Genomic DNA, 14,466 nt, shown 5'->3' with positions numbered 1-14,466 from the left:
ATCAATTTAATTCTAACCTTAGCTTTATTTCATTTTCGCTGTGTAAGTAAAGTTCCCATTGCAAGTTAATGTCTACAATTGTGGGGAAACATTGTTTATTATTGTTTGTTTACATTCAGAAGTTCCACATCATTTAATGTGGAATGGTATATTTGAGGGAAAAAAACATTTTTGCAGGAATAGAGCAGGTGTTTAGATTGTTTAATGCCGACTACTGTCCCATGAGCACGAATATGTCCGTTATAAATTGGGATTTTTAAAAAATGGGAACAAACATTATCAAGGGATGAGTTAGGATATGCTGTTATAATATGAGGCTTGAAAATGCAAATGTAAGGGTATAATCACACTTGCAGATTTTCAGCATCTCATAATGGATAGCTTTAAACAGAGATTCAACTCCACACACACATTCTTCTACAGCAGTCTGCAAAAGATGAGATGACTGAAGATGGACAGCTGTCAGTGCTGCAGACGTGTGAAAGGCTGTGTTTGTGTGCAGGTAGGTGTCGTATGGAGGATGTTTACTGGACTGAATCAACAGGATTATCCTCTCAGCAGGAGAGAACCACCGAGCGTCCACTCATTATCGCCTCTGATTGGCACAAGGAAACGAGGCACAGTAATCTCTGCCTGCAGATTCCCATTTACCAAGAAAACATACTAATGGCCTTGAGTCACACACTATGAATCAAACCAAATGAATGATTAGGGCCAGGAAATGATGTTAATTTGCTCATTTATATAAAAACAAAACTGGAAACCAGAGGGCACAATACATTCAGCAAAAAAGTTCTATCTGGGCCAGGAAAAACATTTCAGCCCTTTCTATTCAGTAAAAGAAAAAATATATGTATATCAGAAACTATATAGATATATATATCAGAAACTGTGATAGAGGATTTTTCCTTTTGTGTCTTAATTATTTTTATTAATTTAAAGTGAGTTTGGGGTGGCACAAGGGCAGCGTCGCAGTCACACAGCTCCAGGGACCTGAAAGTTGTGGGTTCAAGCCCCGCTCCAAGTGACTGTCTGTGAGGAGTTTGGTGTGTTCTCCCTGTGTCCGCGTGGGTTTCCTCCCACAGTCCAAAAACATATGTTGTATGCAGATTGGTGACTCAAATGGTGCCCCCTCCAGGGTGTGTTCCCGCCTTGCGCTCACTGATTTCGGGTAGGCCCCAGACACACCGTGACCCTGAACTGAAAAAATGGTTACAGGCAATGAATGAATGCAAGTGAAATGAATGCAATGACCCACATTTTCTCTCATTTTCCATCAGTGATGCAAGCTCTTCAATACAGGTACAAACCATGATACTACACCCACCATGTTTCTCAGGAAAGAATTTTATGCTGTAGTGCAGTGATTTCCTTTGTCTAGACATGACATTTAAACCAAAAAATCTTTTATTTTGGCCTCAATTGTTCACTAAACATTTTTCTAAAGGCCTTTTGGCTTGTCCATGTGATTTTCAGCAAACTGTAGACATGCAACAATGTGTCTGTTTGAAGAGCAATGGCTTTGTCTTTGCAAACCCGTCATACATGCCATTGCTGTTTTGTGCTCTCTTAGATGTGAAAGAGGATTTTCAAGTTACACTGTGTTTCTTTGTGACCATGGGGGCAATTAAACTTGTTTTGGAGTGATCTGTTGGTCGCCAACTTCTGTGGAGCATAACAATAGACTTTGATTATCTCCATTTCTACACAGTCTGTCTGACTGTGGATTTGTGTAGTCCAGACATTTCAGGCATGTTTGTGTAAACTTTTGCAGCCTGAGGAGCATCAACATCTCTTTTTCGGAGAGCCTCTGATATCTCATATATTTGTGCCATAATACACTTCCACAAACTTGTGTTATGTAGACTTTCCTCAATAAATAAAGTACAATAGTTTTGGTTAATTTTTTAAATATTTGATTCTTGTTATCTACTAATAGGACTTATAAATTATATGCAGAAATATAAAACTCACAAAACTTCAAGCACCACTGTAAAATTAATACAGACACAGTACTGTGCAAATGTTTTCGGCACCAGAGATATGAGATTTAAAAAGCTATTTATCTGAGTAGTAAGTGTTAAAGACAAACAAACAACAAATAACTAAATAAAACTAAATAATATTATTCCAGTAAGTGTGATATTGCGTGTGTGAAGGAGAATCTGAACAAAGCATTGTTCTTCAAACTCACACCTGCTACTTTATAGAAAAATCAATCTTATTTTTCATATTTGTTGTATATAATTATTTTTATGTATTTATTGTGATTAAATATAACTTTATACAAGCACCACACTTACTGAGAAGGCATTAGTTTAAATATATATAAATATCTTAGGTACCTAAGAACAGTACTGTAGGCATAATAATAATATTAATATAATATTGTTAGATATAGTGTTTAATGTAAACATGTACATAATTGCTATGATCCGCATCATATAACATCACGTGGCCTGTTTTGGTTTTGTTGAAGCAGCCAACAATAGCACAATGCACTGATTGAAAATTAGTTGTAAGAAAAGACAAACAATCAAACAGAACAGTCTTGCACTGGACCTTTCTGAGGAAGGAAGCTTAAAGTCAGCCAAAAGTCTTTGCGGTGATGTTGAATCTGTTTCTTACAAGTTACATAAAGCCTCTGTCATTTCCTACACTGTTTGTGTGTGTGTCTGTGCCTTGTCCTGTCCCAGCCTCTAAAGGAGCTTGACCGAGCTCCAGCAGGAGCCACCTGTGTTGATGTAAGATACCAAACCCCAGTTTGTCTTTTGTTTCTTGGCATAGATACAGCAGCCACATGCTCTGCAGGCCTGGGCACTGTCATCATCCACAGCAACATCTGGGCTAAAGCTGAGTAGTGCCTGAGCTTCATTTCCCACTTCAGTTTTTCAGGAAAAGGGCACTGGGTAGTTGTTAACTTCTGCTAATCTTTACTGATACCATAAGGAATTAAGTATAATTACATGGACATAAGACATGAATTCAGGGGTAGGAACGTAATATCAAGTTCTGCCTTTTATGCAGTCCAATATTCATACGTCACCTTGTGTACTGATATAATAAACAGTACTGAGCAAAAGACAGAGACCAAAATTCGTTTAATTTATTAATCCAGTGTATGTAACTGCCTATCCAGTTTAAGTTCTAAGTGGGTCAAAATGGCCATTAGGTACAGGCTATGCATTTTTTTGTGGTAGATAGATAGATAGATAGATAGATAGATAGATAGATAGATAGATAGATAGATATTTTAAGATTGTAATATCTGGAGATATTTTAAAGATTTTAACAGTATAAGTGAGTTTGTGGTCTCTCATTATTTTTTACAATATGGTAGTCTCCACCATCCTGCTGCAGAAATACAGTCAGTACACATACACAGTTAACACAGCCATAAATAATATTTTAAATGACTCTGAAAGACAATTAAAAAAAGCATTTGCCCTTCTGCAGTCAGATTGCCTTTGCTGCAGTTTAATTCATCCCTCTGTCCTTGGCCCTTTCTGTTGTATCTTCCCTAACACCTCACTTATCAGTGCTTTTCCTTCTCTTTCGTATTCCATTCATCTTGCTTTTCCTCTTACATTCCGTTTTCATACACTGCCTCTCTCACTCTGTCTCTCTCTTGCACTTTTCCACTCTGCATCTCCCTCCCTCCCTTTCCTTTCCTGTCTGATACTCTCTGACTCTTTCTCCTTTTCTCTTTCGTCTTTCACTTTCAAACTTACGAAACTGTTTTCTACCCTCTAGCTTTTAATCCCATTTGCAATTTTTCTTGCTTCTATCTTCTGTTTCATTTAAGCCTGGCAGTTTTTAAGATAACTAGGGCAAAGCTATGTGAACAATAGCAAGAGTTGTTTTCCTTTGTCCTGAGGTCAGAACAAACGGACAGTGCTGCCCAGGGCCTTTGGGGCCTCCACATCTGGTGCTGTAATGGCTGATGACCAATAGCCTGGAAGGACAAAACTCTTTATTATCAAACATTTGTGCTTATTTATTCTTTGTCAAAATCATATTTACAAAGCCTGGCCTCCACCATAATATTAAAATAAATTCACCCAAATCTGCTTAGGTCATTTTTCAGTCAGTAAAATTGCAATTCTAGCTCAATCATGATCACTGGGAGTGAGAGAATAAAGAAACACTGCAGTGTTTTTCAGTCTAATCTCTGTCACCTACATCTGCAGCATACAGATAAGTAACATGGAGAGTGGGAAAATGAAAATAAGTAGAAGGGTTTTTAATGTGGAGTAGTATGGAGGTGCTGCAGGTAGTGTCGCTGTCACACAGCTCCAGGGACCTGGAGGTTAAGGGTTCAATTCCTGCTCCAGGTGGCTGTCTTTGAGGAGTTTGGTGTGTTCTCACTGTGTCGGTGTGGGTTTCCTCTGTGTGCTCCAGTTTCCTCCCACGGTACAAAAAACATACATTGGTAGGTGGATTGGTGACTCGAGTGAGTCCATAGGTGTGAGTGTGTGAGCGAACATGTGAGTGTGTGTCACCCTGTGAAGGACTGTTGCCCCCTCCAGGGTGTATTTCTGCCTTGCTCCCAGTGATTCTGGGTGGGATTCTGGAATTCCGGACCCACCGCGACCCTGAACTGAATATGCGGTTAGAGATAATGAATGAATGAATTAAGGTTTTTACCATGTTATTTCAGAGGAGTTGCTGTGTTCTTCCAGTGTACGCGTGGGTTTCCTCCGGGTGCTCCGGTTTCCTCCCACAGTCCAAAAACACACGTTGATAGGTGGATTGGCGACTCAAAATTGTCCGTAGCAATTGCAATTGTCCGTAGCAAACTAACAGTAATCCATGTATGTTGATTTAACACAGTAGACGATATGTACTGATTAAGTTACAGAACAGAATGTGCTGTGATTGACCCTGTGTGTACCTTAGAGAAAGGAGAAGTGCTTTGCAGGTAATGCTTAATTTAGATTTATAGAAGCTTAATCACAACATCAAATATACATAAGAGGGCAACATAAAGAGAAGTAAGAAATGAGATAGCATAATCATATCTAGAATGTCTAGGACTTGGGGAAGCAATCAGAGATCAAGTGTATGTGACAAAAGTCATATATAAACTGATGTGATTGTCCAAATAAAATAGAGATTGGAGTGAATGCTTGACTTGGTCTGATGAATCGGTCTTCTTTCTGGTGATAAGACTAATTGCCATAAGAATTTGGGGGCTTATTGTCTGGGACATCTCGTGTGTCGGGGGAGTCTGTAGTGGAGTGGAGTAGCAAAGCGAATTGAAAAGTCCGGTCCAGCCAGCCACCAGAAGCCTCCAAGGCGAGGAGGTGGCTCTGCTGCGGGTCCACTGACGCCGCTGATATCGGACTGACACGAGACACCAGGTGGGAACACTGACTCAACCGTGGTAAGGTTTTGATGATACATGTTTATGTCTCCAGAGCTGATGAGCTCCCAGGGCAGGGATTTATTAAGTGTATATGTTTAAATGTGGATATGGGCAACGATGTTTCATGGGATCTCAAAAACAAAGATGGCTTTATTTGCAGGTCAGATTTAAACTCGTTCATTTCAAAGCAAAGGAAACTTATTTTTTATGATATGGATCCTTTAAAGTCTGTAATAATAAAGTGTAATGACTGCATTTTTTAAAAGTTATATTTAAATGACTCATAATTTTGTCACTGCCAATTGCTTCATTTAGAAGTTAGTTTCGAGTCAGATGTTTTTTTTTTGTTTCTTTCACAATCCACGGCAAGCTGCCAAAATATTGTCCATAGCAATCAATGCTACAATACAGATGCTACAGATAGAGGCCGGGGTGAAAAACTGGAGAATTGTTTTAATGAGCTTCTCAGCATTTTGTGATTCTCTGTTTTGGGGCACATTATCTTGCGTTGGCTTGGCTCCTCTAACAACAAGCCTGTCTGTTGTATAATCAGACAGCTGTGAATCAAGCAAAGGTGCATGGGTAAAGCTTGCAGAGCCCAGTTTAATGAGCAGGGGTTGCTCATACGTAGAGAGAGAGAGAGAGAGAGAGAGAGAGAGAGAGAGAGAGAGAGAGAGAGAGAGAGAGAGAGAGAGAGAGAAAGAGAGAGAGGGAGAGCGAGAGAAAGAGAGAGAGAGAGAGAGAGAGAGAGAGAGAGAGAGAGAGAGAGATCTATGATCTGCTTTTCCTCTTCACCCCTTAGGGCAGTGGAACTGAGCTTTTGTGCGTCATCGTTTCCCATCATGCTCCAGGGTCTGCTTTAACTGTCAGCAATCACTGAGACAGAAAGAGACAGGAAAAAGCTGACCACCTCAAAAAGAACCCTACCTCAAGGTTTATTCTATACTTGAGGGATTGGTTAATTTAAAACATTCCTCATAAATACAATACAGTGCACACTTCTGGGAGGGTTTAGATTAGATGTTGGAACACAGCCATGAGTTCATTACTGAGGTCAGTTACTGATGCTGGATGGTTAGTTCTGGCTAACAAACATCACTCCTGCTCATCCCAAAGGGTTTGGATGCTGCTTCAGTTCAGATCATTTAGTTCTATTACTCCAGAGCCCAATATCCAGGGAGATTTAGATGGTGAACTTACACTTATGTGAGCTGATCTTATTTTATTTCATGCTTTTCTATGGAGATGATAAAAGCTAGGTTTAGAGTAGGTTAGTTCATTCATTGTCAATTATGGCCTACACATATTTGAACATATATTTTAGATTAAGTGAAACCAAAGATGTAGCTGGTTAGTTACATTTTGTGGTAAAGGCATAATTGTGTGAACTGTATTTCCTTCCAAAATGTTCCTGTACCACTGCCTGAATATTGGCTACAGATCTAAAACTGAAAAAATAACAGTTTCAGAAGAATAGGGTACTTAACTGGTTACAGAAAGTTCTGTGGTAGCAGTGGGGGAGACAGAGAACAATAGCTGTGAAAGTCACTTAAATATTCATGCTAACAAAGGCTTCTCTAAATGTCAGATGTAATAGAGGTTAAACTGCCATATGGCCCTTTTTACAGACGTTTTAATATCATTCATGCTGTTCGTACTGTATTCTTCCCACAGTGCAGTACTGTTAAAAAGAGAGCCACATTTTTCACCACCACTCTGGCTGTCAGAAACAGGCAGGTGTCAATCAGAAGTGTTAAATGGTGTATTAGGATTAAATGTGCTTGAGAGATGAGGTTTCATGCATCAGAATCTCGTCAGAAACATAACAGCACTCCGGATTCTTTGAGCATATGAGGAATGTGTTTTCTTCACGTCAGAACTTCATTCTCATGGGACAGCAGCGATAACCCAGCAACTCCACAACTCCCTCGGTGACGGGCCCAAAATCCCTCATCGCTCTCCATCATCAGAACACAGAGATCCCTTCCAGCAGGGCTGTGTGTGTGTGTGTGTTTAAAAGAGCCAAAAGGGCATGGGCCTGTTTGTGTATGAAAGAGGGATGAAAGAGTGAGAGTGGGAGGGAGAGCAGGTTTGTTTGTGCAATTTATTCCAGAGGAACACAGAAAATAGATGTCTGGGTATATATTTCCTGCCTTTTATTTTTGAGGTTATGTGTTCAAAGGAATCTTAAGCATGCCTGGAAGGTGAGGGATACACAGCGTTTAATGCAAGCTTGGTGGCTCTATGATAATATCAAGAGTTACGTAAGAGTCAGCTGAAACGCTGAAAAAAACACACACTTGGCAGTGAGAGCTCTTAGGAAAGCGAGGACAGAGCTCGAGACTTATTCAATACCTGTGGGACTCAGTCTCTGTGTGTAGCACAGCAACATGTCCATGGACAAATCCCTGGACAGGGGCAGGATCAGATGGTTCATTTAATTCTAGTCCAGATATTTTTTTCCTGAGATGTTTCCCAGGAGATCAGACAAAGATAATCCACTTGTATAAGGAAGGGGAATATCAAAGGGAAAAGAAGAAACGGAAATATACTGGTGTTCTCAGAACAATGGACTGACCACTCCAGATCCCAGGACCACTGAATGTGGTTAAGAGGGTTAGTGTCACTGTCCAGAGAAAACCATGTATCGATTTCTGTTGATTTTTAACTACTTCATTTGAAAACAGCAGTGGTCTGTCAAAATGTGTGAAAAATTCAGGAAAGCTCCAAATTACTAGACATAAAATGTTTATTTTACACTGATTTCTATTGAAAGTTAAAGTTTTCCCCTCTGTAATAAAGTTGGCGCAGCAGGTAGCGTCGCAGTCACACAGCTCCAGGGACCTGGAGGTTGTGGGTTTGATTCCCGCTCCGGGTGACTGTCTGTGGGGAGTTGGTGTGTTCTCCCCATGTCCGCGTGGGTTTCCTCCGGGTGTTCTGGTTTCCTCCCACAGTCCAAAAACACAGGTTGGTAGGTGGATTGGCGACTCAAAAGTGTGTGTGTGTGTGTTGCCCTGTGAAGGACTGGCGCCCCCTCCAGGGTGTATTCCTGCCTTGCGCGCAATGATTCCAGGTAGGCTCTGGACCCTCTGGACTTCTCTGGAGAAGCAGTTACAGATAATGAATGAATGTTACTCTTTGGACTTTGCCGAAATACAAATATCAAGACACTGCTTTTAAACTGTGGAAATACATTCCTGCATATTTCTTTAGTAAGTGAAATCTCGTTTCTTTAAAAGAGTGGAAGTGGTATAAAACTCTGGACAGCCTAAATACCACTTTAAAGAGTGGAGTACCACCCCCGGCACATTACAGTATCTTTGCGCAGTTCTATATCTAGACCTAACTTATCTAGGTCTAAACCTAATTTAATTATTTGTAACTCTGGCTTTCACCAAATGTCTAACCCAAAGTCACGGACTTGTTTATACGATCCATGTGTGAAACCGAAATGACCACAGCATTAAGTCATAAACACAGATTGTGTAACCATTTGTGTCGAAACAGCCTGAGTTTAGACAGCAGTAAACATGAGGTGTGTAAGCTAAGGTTAAATATTCTCCCAGGCAGGGCGGTGAGTTCAGATTGGGGTGATTTGGCAGGGTTTGATTGATGAACTGCTCAGAGGTCAGATTAGCAGAGCAATGGAAAAGATTTACCTCAGTCCACTTCATCAAGTGTCAAGGTCCATCAAGGTCAGGGAGCTGAAGATAACTAGACATATCGATAAGAGCTGCCCTCTTTTCCAGCCTATTACTTTTTTTGGTGATAGCTTATATAACAGCCTCTCAAAATCACCATGATCTGAAGGAACAGTCCAGTATTTTTTAACCTTGTCTTTCATCTCTGTTGACCTCTGTATATAGACAGTCATTTTAAAACATATAAAAACTAACCTGACACTCACAGGTTGTGGGTTTGATTCCTGCTCCGGGTGACTGTCTGTGAGGAGTTGGTGTGTTCTCCCCGTGTCGGAGTGGGTTTCCTCCGGGTGCTCCGGTTTCCTCCCACAGTCCAAAAACACAAGTTTGTAGGTGGATTGGCGACTCAAAAAAAAAAAAAAAGTGTCTGTAGGTGTGAGTGTGTGTGTCTGTGTTGCCCTGTGAAGGACTGGCGCCCCTCCAGGGACCTTGCGCCCAAAGATTCCAGGTAGGCTCTGGAACCACCGCGACCCTGAACTGGATAAGCGGTGATAATGAATGAATGAATGAATGAATGAAACACTCAGTGCCTCCAGATCCACCATGACCCTGACCTGGAAGAAGCAGTTAAAGAAAATGAATGTACAAATAATCGGTCATAAAAATATTTCTGAACTCATTGACCATTTTATTAGCTCCTCTGACCATAGAGATACACTTCCTAGTTTTACAATTACAGACTGCTGTCAATCTTTTGCTCTGCATTCGTTAGTCTACTTCAGGATCACCAAAGATCTGGCAATGGGTAGTAATTGGCACAGCAAGCTTTGCAAATAACATACTAACACTCCTGAACTATTTGAAAAAATAACATATTTAATTACAACAAATAATATAATTCCATCATTCAGATTAACTTCCAGCTCCTCTTAGTGCTCCCAATATTCTCTATGCAGTCTTCCAATATATGTATTTCTGTTTTCTTGTCAGCATTTTTTACAAAAAAAATATTTTCATTATCATGAACATTCCTGCTACATACAGTATGTAGATGGAAAAATTAGCCTCACAGTTCGCTGCACCAAGATTCATAAGAAAAACTAAGCTCTAGTATAGGCAGCTGTTTAACTCACATCTCCAACTCATGCCGTGGGCTTCGGCATAACCATTTATCATTAAGCAATGCTGTATGAAGAGTATGTCAGAGAATTAGGGAACAGGAAAGCAAATGATTTATGGTTATAATAATTTGTCTGGTGTACATCCTAACCCTGTGCTTTTAAGATAGCTACTGTCAATACATATATAACACTTACCTTGGAAGTTAAAGGTGTAGTTCATGGTTGTAATCAAAAACACTTTTTATAAAATTCAGATGTTTCCTCACCATTTTCTAGTTCTGCGGTCTGTTCATGTGCTTCAAACTGGTCTAATGTGTTTTTGAAGCCCCAGATTCAGACAGTGAATAAAAACTTAGAGACAAGTTAAAGCCACGTACAAACAATTTTTTTCCCATCCCTTAATAAATGCAGAGCTTAGAACAGTTTCCCCACAATCGTAGACATGCCCTTTAATCATTTACATGCTTCTGAGGTTTCTTGTTTGTTTCTATGCCAAGATTTGTTGTTGGGGTGACAAAATTAATAAACAATGTTTTTTTTTTTCCGGAAAAAAATACACACCACAATAAAATTTTAATTAACCCTCGACACTGCGTAAAGTGACTTTAGGCTCATGTGCATCTAAGCGCCTTTTTATGTTGCCAGTGCTTGCCTTGGGTTATACATACAACATATGGCCCCAAAATTGCAAACCTTTGCTCATCAAACATTTCATCTGAAATGAAAAGTATTTATAGGAAGCTTATCTCTTTTTGCTGCATTGACAGTCTTTTTTCTACAAAGTATTCAAACTAAATGCTGGAACATTACTGTGAAGATTTCACAGCATTCAGCCACAATGTTATTGACTTATTGATGTCACTCCGCTGAATGATGCTCCATCACTTAAGAGAGTCAAGTTCCACTGCTCTGTAACCAAACACTGGGTGGGACTTTACACCCTTCAAGCTGACGTTGTGTAGTAGGTGTCCAGAGATTTGCATTTGATTTCATTCTTTTCTATGGACAATTTACACATAGTGTGTGAAAATTTGAATATTTTTGCCCACAATGGTTGCAGTTTCAAGTGGCTTAATTTACTAAGAGTGTCTACAGATGTTTATCTATGTGGCGTATGTGAATATATTTTGATAGTTTTGTTGCATCATCAGTAAAAGTGTAGATAGTGATCAGCATCTCACACAAAAATGAAAGGCCATTAATTGTCCGACGTTTGGTTGGAAACCCACCTTAGCTGGATTTGAAGTTGGAGTTCCCCTTTATTTTGATATCTCCTGAAAACAGAGTCATCTGGAGCTTTGTTTGTGTTGACACCTTCCAGAAACATGTGCTTTACAGCTTTTGAGTGAAGATTAACAGCTGCATGGACTTAGGCAGAGAAACGCACACCGCCTAAACCCAGAACAGAGTCATTTCCCTGGCACCCCGCAGCTCCACACAGAATCACCACTGCTCTCCAACCAGCCAAAACTCTGTGGGGTAAATCCCCCGTTTGAGTCATGTGAAGAATGTATTCTCACATCGACATGTGTTCACACACACAAAAACCAAGTTATATTTATTCTAAGTACAATCACACTTCATAGCGTTCATGCTGCATGTGTGTGTGTGTGTGTGTGTTTGTGTGTGTGTGTTTGTGTGTATGTGTGTGTGTGTTTGTGTGTGTGTATTTATACAAGCTTGGGGATAAAATGTGACCTAATAAAGAGTTTAGATGCAGTTCCTCTCTCTGTCTGTCACAAGGTAACGCCTGTGTGTTTTGGGCCTGCATCTGTTCCTGTCTGCTCCTCCCTGCTAGAAATTCAGCTTTAATTAACTTCATACTCAAAATATCTGCATTACATTATTCAGATCTCTCTGTCTCTCTCTCTCTCTCTCTCTCTCACACACACACACACACACACACACACATTCCAAATTACAGGCGCTCTGCTACAGGCTGTAAATAGATGCAGTATGTGTGACAGGGGGAGCATCATTATGACCAAGTGATAGTCATATGTGTTTTATAGTAAATAAATTTAGCAGTATTGACATATGGAAACTTAATTAGTTATATAAATTTGAAAATGTCACTTTTATGTTCAATCTATGAACAGTTTATAATGAATATAGGGCCAATGTTACTTTTATTTTACAATGTCCTTCAGTTAAATATTGATGCATTTATTTTTCAGAATCAGTGACAAAAAATGAAAATTAAAAACATAAATGTATAAGCTATATAACTATATAAACATAGTCACCCATGTCCTTGTGGGATCAGCTTTTTATTGGTTTTAATTGGAGATCTGATTTGATTTCCATTCCACTAGTGGGTTGCCATCTAGGGGGACTGCTGAAAGAGGGCAGAATATTTTTCTTCTTTTGTAAATTATCTGTTTTAAAGATAGAATATGCTCCTTCAACAGTGGTTTAGTTTGAGCTGTTTGACAAGTACAGGGTGTTGTTTTAAATAACAAAAGAGAAATAATCTGGAAGCCTTAAACATTTAAATTCACATTAACTCTAAGAGTATTAAACATAAACTGACAGATATTTTCAAACATTTTAAGGCAGTCTGCTTAATCTTTTAAGAGTTTATAATAGAAACTAAAGACACACTATAGATCGTACATGCTAATTTATCCTTATCTTCATCTTGTCCCCATGTAAATTGTGTTGAAATGTAAAGTGTGTCAAACATTGTATATTTATGAATTCTTAAAAATCTGAACATTTCTGGTATATGTTTTGCCAGAGGAGAGCCAGCCCTGGACACCACAAGATCACTTCAGTCTGGAATTGGATTTACCAGCACAGTGGCTTTGGAGCTTATTCACCATAAAGAAAACAGAAACCCTCTGCATGTTCCATCTTCTTTTTATGGTCTCCAAGTTCAGCATTCTGGCTCGAGATAAGTTTGAAGTGATCAATAATGGTGCAGAATAAATGAGATAAATATTTTATAAGGCAGACAGCAGTTGTCTTCCAACTGCCAGGCAAGTTTTAAATGATAAATCTACCAGCTGGAATGACTGACAGGTCTCCCTACAGATCAGATATCTGCCCTTAATATCTAGCTCTTACTTTGTTGATGTTACTGGTCTTGGTCTTTTAGGGTCAAAGAAATCTAATGCATTTATTTCCCTCTTTTTTTTAGTGGGTGTGGTATTCAGAGCCTTCAACATGTGAGTGATAAATACTGACTGGAGCTTTTGAACTTTCCTGAATTTATGTGTCAGTTCAGCTAAAAAACAGCCGTAGACGATTAAAATTATTAAAAGAATAACACAAACGATTTTGAAGTGATTAAAATGTCAACAGTATGGTAAACTGAAAGTTAATTGCCTGCTTTATGTAAAGGGAATGTCTGAGGACAATCATAAAAAATGGGAGTCAATTTGAGTAGCCAATCCACCTACCAACGTGTGTTTTTGGACTGTGGGAGGAAACCAGAGCACCCGGAGGAAACCCACGCGGACACAGGGAGACACACCACACTCCTCACAGACAGTCACCCGGAGCGGGATTTGAACCCACAACCTCCAGGCCCCTAGAGCTGTGTGACTATAAACCTATACAATTAGCAAGAAACAGACTTTGTTGTGGATGCACTGTGAAAGTTTCTGATCTAGCAATTTCAGAGCCCAATTCAAATGTATTAGGCTGTTATTTTGGCAATTTATTTCCATGTTGTAATTTTTTGACATTATTTGATAACAGGTGACAAATATTACATCATATGAATATGAATATAAAATATTTTTATATTTTTATTTTATTTTTCCTGTAAATGTACAGTTTGAAGATGACTTTTTCATCTCACAGTGAAATACAGCAGTCTGAATTTATATTTCTTTAGGAAAACAATAAAAGGGAAATTAAATACATTTGTTTTTTCAGCATTGCAGGTTTGAAGTGCTAGAGACACTTGTATTCACACATTAGGGAAGGGGCAGGATTTAGTAAAGGCTGGAACTGGATCTAGGCTCAGACACGCCCCTCCATAAATATCTCGTATATAAAAGGAAGCTTTCACCTGCTGGCTATTAATGGCAGTGCTGCCGCTGCTGCTGGAGTTCCTGTTCCGGCCCACTTCGAATCAGCAGCTCGTTAATCTTTAGATGAATACCTCACCCCCGTTCTGTCTGAGCCCACCAGCCTGCTCTGTTCAGAAGGGCTTTTTAAGGAACAATAATCCATCATCTTGCTCATCCTTAATTATTTGCACTGGTGCTTCAGATGCTTTGTCACTGTTTGTCCAGGAGAATGTGTTGTAGCAGGTAATTATCGGACAGAAAAAGCATGTTTTAGTTGGGAGTTAGCTCTGAGTAGTAAACACCATTCTGTTATC

The sequence above is a fragment of the Hoplias malabaricus genome, chromosome 6, assembly GCF_029633855.1.
Source record: "Hoplias malabaricus isolate fHopMal1 chromosome 6, fHopMal1.hap1, whole genome shotgun sequence".
Taxonomy (NCBI): Eukaryota; Metazoa; Chordata; class Actinopteri; order Characiformes; family Erythrinidae; genus Hoplias; species Hoplias malabaricus.
The sequence above is the reverse complement of the archived record's forward strand: the minus strand, read 5'-3'. Positions refer to the sequence as shown.